The 17345-nt window shown below is 35.3% G+C and overlaps 1 protein-coding gene and 1 pseudogene across 1 annotated transcript in view; one reads left to right on the plus strand and one right to left on the minus strand.

Moving 5' to 3' along the window:
• Window positions 1-17345, plus strand: part of LOC146397788 (uncharacterized) — a 797689-nt gene that overhangs the window by 723166 nt on the left and 57178 nt on the right. The gene's annotated exons all lie outside the window — the stretch shown is intronic.
• LOC106508017 (olfactory receptor 5AC2-like) lies at window positions 11239-12162 on the minus strand (annotated as a pseudogene).

Here is a 17345-nt window from a genome sequence, read left to right on the forward strand (position 1 = left end):
AAAGTCTTAAAGTTCTTACTCTTTGTGTATATTTACACACACACACATATATTTGCATATAACTATGAGAACATAAAGATTGTATGAATTGATAGATTCCAGGTTAATATTTGTTGCCTTGAAGAGAGGCAAGAATAAAGGAAACAAGTAGAGAGAGAAACATCCTCTCAGAAACATCACAAAAAAGTGTTTGTGATAAAAACTCAAACATATGTATATATGTAAACAAAATATATAAATTCTATTTATACAATTATATATATGTAGGTATACATGTACAAAAGTCTGTTTAGAGATAGTCATAAGCCTGTTGAGGATGAGAAAAAGAATGATAGTGCTATTATTGTACTTAGTAGGTAGCAATAAAAATATTTTAATTAAAAAATAGAATTTCACAGAGTTTCCATTGTGGCTCACCAGTAATTAACCCGACTAGTGTCCATGAAGATGCGGGTGTGATCCCTGGCCTCACTCAGTGGGTTAAGTACCAGTGTTACTGGCATTACTGTGGTGTAGGTTGGAGGTGTGGCTCCAATCCTGTGTGGCTGTGGCTGTGGCTGTGGCCAGGAGCTGTAGCTTCAATTTGACCCCAGCCTGTGAACTTCCATATGCCATAGGTGCAGCCACCCCCCCCCCCCCAAAAAAAAGAATTTATTACAAGTAAATTTTGTGTAAAACTACATCTTTAGATGAGTAATATTTTGGATTATGTAGACATCCTTTTGAATATTTTGACTTCCATCTGACTTCAATCATTGAGTGATTTTTCTTTCTTGTTTTCTGAATACCCCAAAATATTCTGTAAATGAATAAAGTTAGTTATACAAGGACAAAATTTTTTTTTGTTTTTATAACTAAGTGCCTTTCTTTTTGATACATTGATAAATATTTTATAGTTTTTATCAATAATGCAAATGAAATTTTTGATGTGATCTTAAATAATTTGACTTTCTTCTGTGACATATAAATTTTTCCTGAAAATAAGTCTAAAAAAAAGATCATAAGATATTTGGAAGTGAATGCAGAGATTCTTAGATTACCTAGAAGGGGAAAAAAAATCTTATAATTTAGTGTGTAAATTCAGCTCTTTCTCAAAATAAAAGGAATAACACAATTTTGTACATATACTTGGTAAAAATACATGCAAAAATTTACCTATTTACCAAAATTGTATTTGTATAAACTTAAAATTTTTCTGCATTGTTATTTTCTGTCTTCACTTAGAACAAGAAAAAAATTATCTTTATGGAGTCCACATCATGGTTCAGCAGAAACAAATTTGATTAGCATCCATGAGGATGTAGGTTTGATCCCTGGCCTTGCTCAGTGGGTTAAGGATCTGGGATTGCCGTGAGCTGTGGTGTGGCTTGCAGACTCAGCTTTGATCTGGTGTTGGTCTGGCTATGACATGGGCCAGTGACTGAACCCCTGATTCGACCCCTAGCCTGTGAACTTCCATATGCTGCAGGTATGGCCCTAAAAAGAAGACAAAATAAAATAAAAGATACAAATTAGCTTTAAAATATATATTTAAATTATATACCCTGAAAGCACAATATAAAAGCAAGAGAATTGACTGATTGGACTCTGCTGAAGACTGGCCTCATGGACAGTAAGTGCAGATCATTTAGTTTCCAAAGTGGAGGTTTTGTCCTAAGCCTATCTAGCTTTTGTGCCAACTCTTAACCTATACTTGGTATTTCTCAATTTCAAAATTAGATCAAGAGGTATTAAGAATTTTGGATCTTTCCCATTAACATATAGATGATGATGATGATGATGATGATGATGATGATGATGATAAAGATAGGTAGATACCTACATACGGATTCATATGTACACATCCTTATCCACTGGGATTTAAGGGGCTTAAAAAAGTTATCATTGGTGATTTTACTTCATCTTCTCATGATTCCATGAATAAGCTAAAGAAGTTTGAGCAGCAAAATTTAGTTACAGATATACCAACAAGAAAATTTTCTGTAGTATGAAATCATCCCTGAAACTTTAGAGTCATACCACTATTTTCCCCATTTGTTTTGTTCTTCTATTATTTAAGTTTACTGTTAAAAAGAAATTTATTATGATAGTTTCCTCAACAGTTAAACATCTAGTATTTATGACAGGCATATGAAATTGTCCTAAAGAGAAAAAAAACCTGGTAGAGTTGCCAGGACACTTATTCCTTACCAGGGATAGTTCATTATCAGATAGGCAAATTGAGGAATTACAAATAATTAAAATTAGATTTGGTGTACTCACTCAGTTTCTGTAAGTCCTGGGGAGAATGAGAAAGTGGCGGTTTTCTTGAAGGAAAAATTGTGAATTTTTTCAAAGAAAGTATAGAATACAATGTGTATTTCCCTCTACTGTACACTACATCAAGGCCAGAGTCATCTTTACCAATTGCCAAGCTGATAACCTGTTCTCACATGTGTGGCTGCATCCCTTCTTAAACCCTTAAAGGACAAAAAAAGGAAGTGTGGAATGAAGCAGTGTTTACTTGTGCAAAGATTTTCCTTGGAAGTCACAAATGCATGGTCATATTTATTTGTACTCTTCATGAAAAAGTAAAAAGGATCTTGGAATTGACTCAGTGAAAGTTACCGGTGGATTCTCTATAGGATGAAGGCAAAGTGATTCTACTGTGCATTATGAGCAAATCAGCAACTGAATCATCCTAGACATACCCAAGTGTAACAATCAGAAACACACTTTGTTTCATTAGAGTTTACTCTGCAGGCAACTTGGTAAACTGATTCTGAGCAGTTTTTAGGGCATATTAATTTCTTCTATCTTATTAACTCTTGATATTTCCATATTCCAAAGACCAGATTATTTCTTCTTTTTTTTTTTTGACCCAGTTACACATACATGTACAGATTCTATTTTCGCAAATTATCATGCTCCATCATAAGTGACCAGACTTAGTTCCTAGTGCTACAGAGCAGGATCTCATTGCTAATCCCTTTCAAAGGAAATAGCCTGCATCTATTAACCCCAAGCTCCCAATCCCTCCCACTCCCTCCTCCTCCCCCTTGGCAACCACATGTCTATTCTCCAAGTCCATGATTTTCTTTTCTGTGGAAAGGTTCATTTGTGCCATATATTAGATTCCAGATATAAGTGACATCATATGGTATTTGTCTTTCTCTTTCTGACTTAGTTCACTCAGTATGAGAGTCTCTAGTTCCATCCATGTTGCTGCAAATGGCATTATTTTGTTCTTTTGATAGCTTAGTAGTATTCCATTATGTATAGATACCACATCTTCCTAATCCAATCATCTGTCGATGGAACTTTGGATTGTTTCCATGTCTTGGCTTGTGTAAATAGAACTGTAATGAGCATGCAGCATGTGTTATTTTAAGGAAAGTTTTCTCCAGATATATGCCCAAGAGTGGGATTGCAGGGTCATATGGTAGCTCTATGTATAGATTTCTCAGATATCTCCATACTGTTTTCCATAGTGGTTGTACCAGCTTAAATTCCCAACAGCAGTGCAGGAGGTTTCCCTTTTCTCCACACCCCCTCTAGCACTTGTTATTTGTGGACGTATTAATAATGGCCATTTTGACTGGTTTTAGGTGGTATCTTGTGATAGTTTTGATTTACATTTCTCTGACAATCAGAGATGTTGAGCATTGTTTCATGTGCTTGTTGGCCATCAGTATATCTTCCTTGGTGTAATGTCTATTCATGTCTTTTGCCCATTTTTCAATTGGGTTGTTGGCTTTTTTGCTCTTGAGTAGTACAAGTGGCTTGTATATTCTAGAGATCAATCCCTTGTCAGTTGCATCATTTCAAACTATTTTCTCCAATTCTGTAAATTATCTTTTGGTTTTCTTTTTGGTTTCCTTTGCTGTGAAAAAGCTTGTCAGTTTGATTAGGTCCCATTGGTTTATTTTTGCTTTTATTTTGGTTGCTTTGGGAGACTGAATTTAATTTATTCATATTAAATTGAATATGTCATGAAAACACTCCCTACAAATAAAAGTCCAGGACCAGATGGCTTCACAGGCAAATTCTGAGAAAACACTTATAAGGTTGATGTCAGAGAATGTTTTGCCTATGTTCTCTTCAACGAGTTTGAGGGTGTCATGTCTTATGTTTAAGTCTTTCATCCATTTTGAATTCATATTCATGCAGGGTGTGAGGGTGTGTTCTAGTTTCATTGATTTGCATGCAGTTGTCCAGCAGAAGGAAGAAAATCATAAAGATCAAAGAGTAAATCAATAAAATAGAGATTCAAAAAACAATTGAAAAAATCATTAAAACCAAGAGTTGGTTCTTTGAAAAGGTGAACAAAATTGACAAAATTCTGGCCAGACTCACCAAGAAGAGGAGAGAAAAACACCCAAATAAACAAAATCAGAAGTGAAAAAGGTGAAGTCACAAAGTTTACTGCAGAAATACAAAAAACCATGAGAGAATACTATCAACAATTGTGTGCCAACAAATTTGACAACCTGAATGAAACGGACAAATTTCTAGAAACTTTCAGCCTGCCAAAACTGAATCAAGAAGAAATAGATCAGCTTAACAGACTGATCACTAGAAATTAAATTGAATATGTCATGAAGACACTCCCTACAAATAAAAGTCCAGGACCAGATGGCTTCACAGGCGAATTCTATCAAACATACAAAGAGGTACTTATACCCATTCTCCTTAATTTTTTTGAAAAGGTTTAGGAAGGAGGAACACTCCCAAAGACATTCTATGATGCCACCATCAACCTAATTCCAAAACCAGACAAAGATACCACCAAAAAAAAAAACCTATAAGCCAATATCTGTTTGATGAATATAGATGCAAAAATTCTCAACAAAATTTAGTCATCTGAATCCAACAATATGTAAAATAGATCATACACCACAACCAGGTGGAATTCATCCCAGGTGCACAAGGATGGTTCATCATACCAAATCAATCAACATCTTATACTACATTAACAAAAGAAAAGTAAAAAACCACATGATCATCTCAATAGATGCAGAAAATGCACTTGACAAAGTCCAACATCCATTCATGATAAAAACTCTCACCAAAGTGGGTATAGATGGAAAATTTCTTAACACAATCAAAGCCATTTATAACACACCCACAACAAATATAATACTTGATGGAGAAAAGCTGAAAGACTTCCCACTAAAATCTGGAAAGAGACAAGGATGTCCACTCTCACCCCTGTTATTCAGCATAGTATTAGAAGTCCTAGCCACAACAATCAGACAACAAAAGAAATAAAAGGCATCCAAATAGGAAGAGAAGATGTAACACTGTCACTGTGACCAGATGACATCATACTATATATATAGAAAACCCCAAGGACTCATCCCAAAAACTACTTGAACTGATCAATGAATTCAGCAAAGTAGCAAGATATAAGATTAACATTCAGAAATCTGTCACCCCTTGTATACTTACAATGAAATATTAGAAAAGGAACACAGAAATACAATAGCTTTTGAAATTGCACCCCCAAAAATCACATACCTATGAATACACCTGCCCAAGGAGGTACAGGAATTATATGCTGAGAACTATAAATTCTTAATCAAGGAAATTAAAGAAAATGTAAAGAAATGGAAAGAAATTACATGATCCTGAGTTGGAAACATTAATATTGTAAAAATGGCCATACTACCCAAAGCAATCTACAGATTCAATACAATCCCTATCCAATTACCTATGACATTGTTCACAGAACCTGAACAAACAATACAAAAATTTATATGGAACCACAAACGACTCAGAATTGCCAAAGCAATTCTGAGGAATGAAAACCAAGCAGGAGGCATAACTCTCCCAGACTTGAAGCAATATTACAAAGCCACAGTCATCAAGACAGTGTGGTACTGTTACCAAAACAGACACACAGACGAATGGAACAGAATAGAGAACCCAGAAATAAACCCAGACACCTATGGTCAATTAATCTTTGACAAAGGTGGTGAAAACATAAAATGATAATTTCTTTAAATATGTCAAAAGACTCATCAAACTCAACATGTTCAAATCCAGACTTAGAGTCTCTTCAAACCTATTACTAAACATTGATTTCATTCTGCCTTCCCATTTTGAATTAATTGCATTATCTTCCACCTACCCCATTAAAAAAAACATTAGAGTCATCACCCAAATCCATTATCAAACCCACAGATTGTATCTCTTCAATGTATATTGAAACCATCCACATCTCTCCAAATTCAAGAAAATTCCACCTCCTACCTGGAATACTGGCATAATCTTTTAAAATCCTTTGTGTGTTTTCTAATATTCTTTCATGCACCATGCCCTACACTTGGTCCAACCTCATCTTTATAAAAAACCAAACTGTTGAGATCACCACTGTTCTCACACCCAAGGCTACAACTCTAACTCAACCCTTAAATAAATTCCAATGGCTCTTAAAAGAAAGTCACATTTTTTGACCTTGGAGAGGTGGCCTTCTGTAGGAGATATACTATGTAATCCAGCAGCAGACTCCCCTCTCATAACCCAAACTATATTCTCTAGGGTTCCTCCTAATGGTTGTGTAGGTCCTTTTTTTATGTGGGTGGTTCACTAGGCTTGTTTGGCCCCTAGTCTTGTTGGTTGCCAAGCTTGCCTAATATGGATGCTACTAGCTGCTGGTTAGCAGGGCCTGGTCATGAGGTGGTGGACTGAAGAAACCCCTGGGACCCCAGGGCTTGTGCTGGTTCAGTGGTGGGCACACTCAGGGTTCAGAAGACTCTGGGACTACTCCCTGCTACCCCACTTATGAGTAAATCTAGATCATGGAATTAGTGCTGGTCTACTGGCAGACAGAGTCAGGTCCTGGAGGTGATGTCATATCACTGGTTGGGGAGGAGGAACAGGGTGGGTCCTGACACAATTTGGCATGAGGTCCAGGGTGTTTTAAGCTTGTGTTGACCTGTTAGTGGGCAGGGGTGGGCCCAGATTGTCCCAGAGTACAGTCTGGGTTGATGTGAGTAGGCTTAGTCCACAGATTGCAGGATGGAAGTTTTCATGCATCTAGCGTCTCTACCCTGGTGAATGAGGCTAGTCTAGAGGCCAGTGCAGGCCTCCTGGAGGACAGGGATGTTGCCTGCCCCCTGATAGGTGGAGCTGGGTCTTGGCCCCTTGGTGTACAGTTATGTCTAGAGGTATCTCTAGAGGGGCTGTGGGCATAGGAAGACTTTGGGAAGCCTGTCAGCTAATGGATGGGGCATGTGGTGGTTTGGCCTGAGACATCCCACCACTGTTGCCTACAGGCTCTTGGTTGGTGCCAGGTCTTGCTAATGAGCTGTGGGAGGATTCTTCAGTGATGCCAGCCAGTACCCATGTCAATGAGATAGAAGGAGCTCCCAAGAATGGCTGCCTTCAGTACCTATATCCCCAGGGTGAGCTGCCACCACACTTTACCTCTCCAGGAGATTCTCCAAGACCAGCACGTAGGTTTGGCCCAGGTTCCTCTCATTTATTGCTTTTGCCCTGTACCTCAAAGCCTGTAGGGTTTTGTGTGTGCCTTTTAAGAGTGAAATATCTATTTCCCCCAATCATGTGGAAATCCTGAAATTCAGCCCGTCTGGACTTCAAAGCCAGATACTCTGGGGGCTCATCTGCCTGGTGCAGGACCAACAGGCTTGAGAACCCGGCATGTGGCTCATAACTCTCACTCCTGTGGTAGAACCTCTGCAATGTAATTATTCTCCAGTTTGTGGGTTGCCCCTCCCAGGATATGGGACTTCACTGTGTCACAGGTCCTGCCTCACTTACCTGTCTTTCTGTGGTTTCTTCTTCATGTCTTGTTCTGAAAAGGGCTGCTCTGCAGATAGTAGTGATTTTGGTTTGCTCATGAGAAGAGGCAAGCTCAGGGTTTTTCTACTCTGCCATCTTGGTTGACCTGCCAAACTATCCTTTGAAGATTTTCCTCAATTACTCTGTCCTGGGGAACCTACATGTCATTTGCCAAATTATTCTTCTTAAGATGATGGTGCCTGGCCATTAGCACCTGAAAAAAGACTGCCTTTCTTGTGGTTGCAGAAAATGAATTGCTCCTCTTCTTCCAAAAGCAAAATAATTCTCCTGTCTGTAACTCTCACTCGGAGAAGACCACATAGAGTCTATCTTCCTAATCCCTACTCCAGTGTGATGAAACATACTAACCTAATCCTAGGTGGTATTAACTGAACATGGCATCCATGGCGACATATAAAACCATGGCTCATGGCCTGACCTCATAGGATGGATGGGCATAGTAAGGTGTAGGGGAAGATGACATTCACAAAAATAAGAGAGAAAAGCTGTGAGTCCTTTAGATTGTGAGGTCTTGCATCATGCAACTACTTGTCAAATCAGCTGTCACCAAGGCAGTAAACTTACGTAATTAAAACTAGACCTGGACACACAGATATAATTTAGGTTCAGTATGAGCATGAGGTGTACAAAGCATGAAGAGTTTCATGAACTAAGCAGTAAAAATGTATACTAACTTATATACAGTGTTTTTCTGCAAAATTGTATGTTAGGTAATAAAGAAAGACCACATATTGTCATCTAAGAATCATTCATCAGAGACAAATATAACAGAAACAGAAAAACATTGCTCATTTACTTAGACAAAGATTTTTTTATTATGTTCATGTATAGGACTCACACGTCTGAAAAAATGAGCATTATAATAGAATAAGAGACCAATGAGCATTTAGGCCCTGCTGTAGAAAGGCATTGCTATTGCCTTTTTCACAATTTGTTTTCAGTATGATGAATATTAAATGGGTGTAAGAGACAATGCGATTCATAAGAGTGAAGTTGAAGTAAAAAAAAAACTGAGTAAATAAAAAGAATGGTTCTGTTAATAAAATCATCAGTTTAAACATTTTGTGTTGCAATAAGATTTCAAAATAGAACTGATGTTTAATGTTGGACCTACAGAATAGTAACATAAATAGAATTCCCACATGAGCAAGGAGAGACAGAAAGCCAAAAACATATGAAATACTCAATGACTAAATTTAATTCAGAATACTATGATATCACAAGCCATTAATATACAGAGTATTGATAATAAATTAAAACTGAAAATAAATTAATTCAACTCTAAATATAAAAGCTAAAAGAAAAACAATATATTTCAAGAATAGAAAGCAGATGGGAAACATTTTAAACTAACAGAAATTAATGATTTTGTTAATAGCAAATAAAATTAGATATACTAAAAAATTATAAGCTAGTTCCTTTAAAACACCTACAAAATAGGAAAATCACCATCTAAACTTTTTAAACTTATAAAATGAAAAAATAAAATAAAATGAAATAAAAAGAGGGAAATAACCTTCCAAACGCAGTGCATTTTAAAACCATTATGAAAGTCATTGTCCAATTCTAGACAAATAAATTTGAAAATCTTGATGAAACGGATAACTTTGTGAAACAACATAATCAGAATTGTGTCCTTCTTCATGGCACACAGTTGGAAGTCCACAGCTAATTAACTAAAATGAAAATATTCTGGATTTAGGAGTGGCTCAGTTGTTAACGAATATGACTAGGAACCATGAGTTTGTGGGTTCAATCCCTGGCCTCACTCAGTGGGTTAAGGAGCCAGCATTGCCTTGAGCTGTGGTGGAGGTCGCAGAGGTGGCTTGGATCCCACGTTGCTGTGGTTCTGGTGTAGGCTGGTAGTTACAGCTCTGATTCGACTCCTTGTCTGGGAACTTCCATATGCTACAGGTGCGGCCCTAGAAAAGACAAAATAAAAATAAAATAAAATAACATAAAATAAAATAACATAAAATAAAATAAAATATTCTGGATTTAATCAAGATTCTAGATGTAATTTTATCTACCAGTTTACAAGGAATACATTATTTTCGTCACAAAGATTCTTTTGGCCAGAGCTACACTGTGAAAAATTCTGTAGGAACCATGAACCAGTTTCTTCAACAAATAAATGACATGAAAAAATGAGGAAGAAAAGCCTTTTTATATTAAAAGAGACTTAAAAACCATCATTAAAATGCAATAGCTAGACTTTGTTTATATCCTGTTTCAAACAAAGACACAGCAAAATTTTTGAGATGTATTACAAATATTGAATGCCTATAGATATCAAATATTACTCAACTGTTACTAAGTTTGCAATATATGACAATTGTGCCTTGGTTAGATTAATATAAAATGTTTTTTAGCATTGTATTGCTAAAGGGTTAATAAAAATTTGATTTTGGCTTTAACAATTCAGTCATGAAATGTCATTGCAGAAATCAGAAGCATTAAGTATTGCCATATGCTCAAACTAAAAAAAAAAGTTCACATTGAGATGTACACAGGGGAGTACATTTATTTTTTCAAAATGACAACAATATTTTAAAAGTTTGTAATAGAACATAAAGAGTAAATTCATAGTAAATTGGTAGCTGAGATTGAGCTCACAAGATCCTAGTCTCAGATTTGAGAGATCACGACCTCAATTTTGTATCCACAGCCATATACTTTATTGAAAACAAAATATTCACGTTAAGTAGTGTATAGGGAATCTGTAATATTTGAAAAGTCTATATCTTGAGATATCTCCAAAATCTGCAAATTCATGAGTATCATATGATATCCAGTATGAAATTTAGTGTGTGGATTTCCAGATATGGGAAGTTTTACATTTTGATGTTCCATCACTCCATTCAAGACAGCTTCCTTTTTTTTCAGTTGTTGAGATGCATCAATTTTTTAAACCTCCTCATTTTTCTTCACTTTCCTCTCTTTTATTTGAAAAACATTTTTTCTGTCAAGAATCTAAGTTTTTATCACTTTATCATGATGTGGTAGAGCATCCCCTAGTCTTGTTTACATGCAGGTCTACCTCAGTGAGTTAGCGTCAGTCATGAAACCAAATGACTCACACTTATATACCAGCCTCAGTTACTGTCAGTTATTTAAAAAAATTAATAAAATTAGGAGGAGTTCCCTGCAGAGAGCAAATTTTCAAAGCCTAAAGTTCAGATAAAAAGGAATTACAATATTTCTAATTAACTGTGAATGATGTGAGTCATTTCAACTGAAGTAGTAACTACAACTGCAGTAGTAATTTCCACATCCAAGTAAACATTGCTTGAAGCTGAGTTCCTTCAGCCAGTGCTCGGTGACCATGACCTCTGGTGCTCTGATGAAAGTCTAGCCAATGTGCAAGAATTGGGGGCCTGTTTATGCAAAGAGTGAAAGGAGGAAGAATTTGAAATTTCCCTTGAGAGGTGTTTACTTCTTTGCAACTCTTCTCAAGGTACCTATAACCTCTTTATTTCTTAAGCTGTAAATAAATGGGTTTAGCAGGGGAGTTGTAATCATGTAAAATATGGAATATATTTTTGTCCTGATCTTCAACTAGGCCCAATGCAGGGTGCACACACATGAAAATCAGAGTGCTGTAATAAAATGAGACAGAGAGCAGATGGGCACTGCACGTGGAGAAGGCTTTGCTTCTGCCCTTCTCAGACTTTGTCTTCAGAATGTCGAAGAGCACACAGGTATAAGAGATTATGATGGTCATTAAAATGGATATTTGTATAAAAGCTGCAAAAATAAGTATCATAGTGCATTAATGGATGAGTCATCACATGAAATTTTGAACAATTACAAAATTTCACAGTAGAAATAATGTATTATGTTAGATCTACAGAAAGTCAATTTTAATAATAAACTTGCATGACTCAGGGGATGCAGAAAGCCAATTGTATATGCAATACTTATTAAGTAACTGCAGATTCTGTTGACCATCACCACTGGATAAAGCAAGGGGTTACGTATGGCTACATAACAGTCATAGGCCATCACTACCAGGAGGAAACATTCTGCAGTTGCAATGGAAGCAAAAAAGTAAAATTGGGTGATGCACCCAGCTAGGGATATCATTGCAGCCTTGTCTAAGAAATTGACCAGTATCCTAGGTGTTACAGAGGTTGAAGTGCAAGCATCTGCAAAGGCTAAACCACCAAGGAACATATACATAGGTGGGTCAATGTGGGCATCTTTCCAAATAAAAGCCATCAGTCCAAGACTGCCCTCCATGGTGATGAGGTAGCTGGCCATGAAAACAATGAAGAGAAGGACCTGCAGCCATGGTTGCTCAGTAAGCTCTATAAGAACAAACTCAGTCACCAAAGTCTTGATTCCTTCTGACATACCCACACTTGATCCCTGTAATGTGAAAATATGTGACAAAGACAATCACTAAAGATTACACAAAGTTGTGGCATTGTATTTGCAAATTAAATTGTATCCTACTGTCGCTTTCCATTTAGTTGATAGTTTTCAAAGTTTAATTTTCATCCTATGGTGAGTCTGTTTAAAAATTCTGTGTTTATGTATCTGACCCTAAAATTGGGAAAAAAAATAAAAAAAATCTAAGTGCAAATATGTGAGTTAATACTAAATCTATATGGAAACTATTGCAGAAAAAAAAGAGATGCAAATGCAAAGCCATTGCATATGGGAAAAAATAAACTAAGGATTCAATATAGGCATAATCACGCAACAAAGACATTGCAAAAACAAATCCATAAGCAAAGAGGAAAAGCAATAATATGAGTGAAAAGAATCTGTGACACATTTTGCATATTTAGGGTTAGTAAGGATAATACACACACAAAAGAAACCTCTTGCAATATAGATGAGAACAAATTAAATGACCCAGTGAAACAAAGGATGAGAAAATGTGAACAGACGTGTTTATGAAAGAGTAAATCAATGTGACCAATAAATATATGAAACAATTATCATCCTCCTTAATAATTAGTGATTTTCTTTAAATTGGTGCATTATTTTTACTTATCAGATAAGCAAAAATGCGAAATGAGAAATATTATCCACTGATGACAGGAAAGTAAGAAAGGAAGCATTTTCTAATATAACTGGTGAATATAAATTTTAACAGTCTTTCAAATCTGACCTTACCTGACAAAATTAGAAATTTATGTAAACTTGGATCAACCAGTCTTTTTCCTGAATATACATTCTATAAATAATATAACTCATGTACAAGAATAAAGTACATGTAATAGTGTGTATATGTCAATCCCAAACTCCTAATTTATCTCACCCACTCCTGCTTTCCCTTTTGGCAACTGTAAGTTTGTTTTCTATGTCTGTAAGTCTATTTCTCTTTTGTAAATAATTTCATGTTATCTTTTTTTTTTAGATTCCACAAATGGGTGATATCACATGACTTCACTTAATATGAGAATCTCTAGGTCCCTCATATTGCTGCAAATGCTACTATATATAAAATAGGTAAAGAACAAGGACCTACTGTATAGCACAGAGAACTATACTCAGTATCTTGTAGTGATACATGATGGAAAAGAATCTGAAAAATAATATTTGTACATATATACATATGAATAACTGAATCACTTTGCTGTACACCTGAAACTATCATGATATTATAAAGTAGATATACTTCAATTTAAAAAAACCACTTTGTTTTAAGCATTAAAAAACAAATAGGTTTTTAAAAAAGAATAAAATACAAGGCTATTTATAAGATGTTGTTCATGAGCTCAAAGCCTAGAAACAGAAAGAATACTCACAGCTATAGAATGGTTGAGTAAACCATGGTTCAGTATTACTGTGGAGTAATTTTTCAGACATAAAAGAAATCTATTTTAACTTCATGAGTTATCCAAGTGTGGATCCCTTGTCTGGGAACCCCATATGCTGTGGGCAGCAGAAAAAGATGGGGAGGAGCAGAAATCAAAACACTGAATTGAATTTTCCAAATATTTTGGAGTGAATGTATAACCTCCTATGTTCCTTGAAAGAGAAACAAAAATAACTTACCACAAGAATAATAATAATTAAAAATAACTTATTTTAAAAATCTGTTTCATAATTGTATAGCCATACCTCTTGACACATAATACATAGACACAGTGAATGAAAATGCATTAAAAGAACTAGATTTGTTTAACAAGTTGCGAGAACGAGTTGTTATTCTCCATCTTCAATAAACTAAAAAAAAGATTTAATATATTTAAATTACTAAACACATGCCCAAAGTGGTCCCCATTATAGACAGCCACCAAAATTAAAGGCTCAGGTTATCTTCATTCAGCAAAATTACAAATAAGGTATATAAAAGCTGTAGCTGTGTCTCAATTCTAAACCCTCTACATTCTAAAATAAAAGTTAATGCTGTTGAATCATTCTTATTGTGGTTACTTTAATTTTTTCCACCTACGTCATTCTTCTGTTAAAGTTGATTATTTATGAAATTTTGTGGTAAAAAATACCTACTTTACAATAAGCCATCCTCTCCCACCTGTTCAGATTTTGATGACTGGTTGAGAAAAATCTCAGTGCCTCTCTGTAATTTTAATTTCTCACATAGGTATATTACATAGATGTTGTGTTATCTAAAGATCAAATTGCAAACTCTAAGTGATGGAAAATGTAGAAATCACTGTACTCTCACCTAGTTCCTGCAAAACATTGGGAAATCAGAAAATGATTGGTTTCCTGAAGAAATGTAGACAATGAGGCAGTGATTTCTGGCACACTGATTTTCATCAGTGACTTCAAAATAAATGGAGATTATGTTTATTACTTCTATTTCTAAACTTGCAATTTAATAAACAAAGAAAGAAGGCTATCACTAAGGGGCAGGAGAAAGACGGCAAAAAGCAGAAGCACAGTTGTAAAGAGAGTTATTCTATACAAATAAATTAGTTAATTAAAGAAGATATATCTTGACTTATTTTCTTAGTACTCGCTCTAGGGCTTTTAATATGCATCTTATCATAACCTACTTCAGACAGATACTCATTTAACAGTAGTAAGATAAGTAAACCTTTTACATCTACATACCTTACAAAACCATTGTTATAAGTGATTGTTTAATATAATGTTATATCTCTGAAATTAGCTGGGAGATAAATGGAGAGAAATATGCATTTTTTATAGAATTTGTTACATTAACCTTCTTAATTACGTTTTATGGTTTTCTTCACTTAACATAATTTTATATCAATTGAAGTATAGTTGATTTATAGTATGAGTTTCTAGCATACAACAGAGTAATTCAATAGTTTTGTAGATTATACTCTATAAAGTTCTTATATTTGTTATGTTATATGTTGTACAATACATTCTTGTAGTTTATCTAATTTATATGTAGTAGTTTGTACCTCTTAACCCCCATATTGACCCTCCCACCATCAGTATTCCCACTGATAATGACCAGTATGTATCTATGATAATTTTTCTGTTTAGTTATATTCTTTCAATTTTTTTCATTTTTTGTATTTAACATATAAGTGATGACATTCAGTACTTGTTTTTCTCTGTCTAACTCATTTCACTAAGCATAATATACTATAGGTCCATCCATGTTGTGGCAAATGGCAAAATTTTATTCTTTTTTATGGCTGAGTAATTTTCCTGTGTGTGTATATGTATATGTGTGTGTGATGAATACTTGGGTTGCTTCCACGTCTTGGCTATTGTAAATAACACTGCCATGAATATTGGAGTACACATAGCTTTTTTAAATAGCATTTTAACTTTCTTCAGCTTTGGTTGTTCCATTTGCAATTTTTTCAAGGGATCTCTATAATGTTTTCCATAGTGGTAGCACCAATTTACATTTCCACCAACAATGTGCTAGGGTTTCTTTCCTCCACATCCTCTCTAACATTCATTACTTGTAGACATTTTGTGGGATTTTTTTGCCCACACCCATGGCATGCAGAAGTTCCCAGGCCAGGGATCGAACCTGTGCCATAGCAGTGATAATGCCAGATCCTTAAGCCACTAGGCCACCAGGGAACTCCACTTGTAGAACTTTTAATGATAGCCCTTCTGACAGGTGTGAGGTGATTGTGCTTTTGATTTGCATTTCTCTAATGATTAGCAATTTGAACATCTTTTCATATGTCTGTTAGCCATCTGTGTATCTCCCTTGGAAAAAAGTTTTTTCCAATCTTCTGCCCATTTTTTCACTGGGTTTTTTTTGTTTTTTTGATATTGAGTTGTATGAGTTATTTATGTATTTTTATATTAAGCCCTTATCAGTTATATCATTTGCAAACATTTTCTGCCATTCAGTGGTTGTCTTTTCATTTTTTTCAGTGGATTTCCTTCACTGTGCAAAAGTTTTTAAGTTTAACTAGGTCCCATTTGTTTGTTTTTTGTTTTACTTCCTCTTACATGTGGACTTTTCATTAATTTTGAGTTTATTTTGGTATATGACTGTGAGAAAATGTTATACTTTTATTCTTTTACGTGTAGCTGTCCAGTTTTCCCAGCACCAGTTAATGACGAAACTGTCTTCTCTCCATTGTATATTCTTGCCTTCTTTGTCAGAGATTAATTGACCATAAGTGCATGGGTTTATTTATGGGATCTCTACTATTTTCTGTTGATCTATGAGTCTTTTTTGTGCCAACACAATGCTCTTTTGATTACTGTGGCTATGTAGTATAGTCTGGAATCAGGGAGTGTGAATCTTACTTTTTTAGCAAGATTTATTTGGTCGTTTGGGATCTTTTGTGGCTCCATGAAGAGGTTCATTTTCAAAACATTAGAGAAAGTTTTCTGAAGTCAATAATAAGAGTTCAATACTATGTAATATTAGAGATTTAGAACGAGCTGTTTCCAAGTATATTTTGGGAATCAGTTAACTACTGCCACCAATTCATACTATTGAAATGTAAAGAGCCAGAGATCCTGACTTTGATGGAACTCAGAAATGGAGAAGCAAATGAGAATCCCCAGCTGACAAGGACCTGATCTGAGTCAGGATTAATAAGGGTTGAACTAGTGGACACTCTCTATAATTTGAAATTTAATTTACAGTCTCTCATTAACAGCCCAGCACTCAGTTAGAGGAGATGTTTCTGGAACTGGTGGAAATATCTACTATTAATGCCCATTGCTCCTCATATAGTATTGAAAAGTTACTCAGTGAAAAATGTTATTTAATTTCCTGTTGTCAAACCAAACTTTTGCTAATTTCCCCTGGCAGTTTCTCATTATCTCAAGTAATTACCACTCTCATGGCACCTTGTTAGCTTTCTCTTTTCTCTAGCAGAGCAAAGATGATCACTCTCAAGTCTGGTGTAAGATAGGGTTTAAAATGAATGGACTGTATTTCAGTCATCATAGCTGGCTTCATCCTGCTTTCTAAAAGTCCTAAAACAGCTTACATTGAAAGAAAGCCTCCACTGGGCCAGTATATCTTCAGTCAGCTACCAAAAGGTTTTTCCCTGGGACAGTTTCTTCTCACTTAATTACTTACCTTGCATATGTATCTAAATCCATCTCTTAAGAGGAGAGCTAACTATCCCAAAAGACTTGCTCCAAGATCC

Source organism: Sus scrofa, chromosome 13 (genome assembly GCF_054392235.1).
Source record: "Sus scrofa isolate SSC_HxYL_T2T_F1_AM1 chromosome 13, Sscrofa_HxYL_maternal_Yorkshire_Landrace_v2.0, whole genome shotgun sequence".
NCBI lineage: Eukaryota > Metazoa > Chordata > Mammalia > Artiodactyla > Suidae > Sus > Sus scrofa.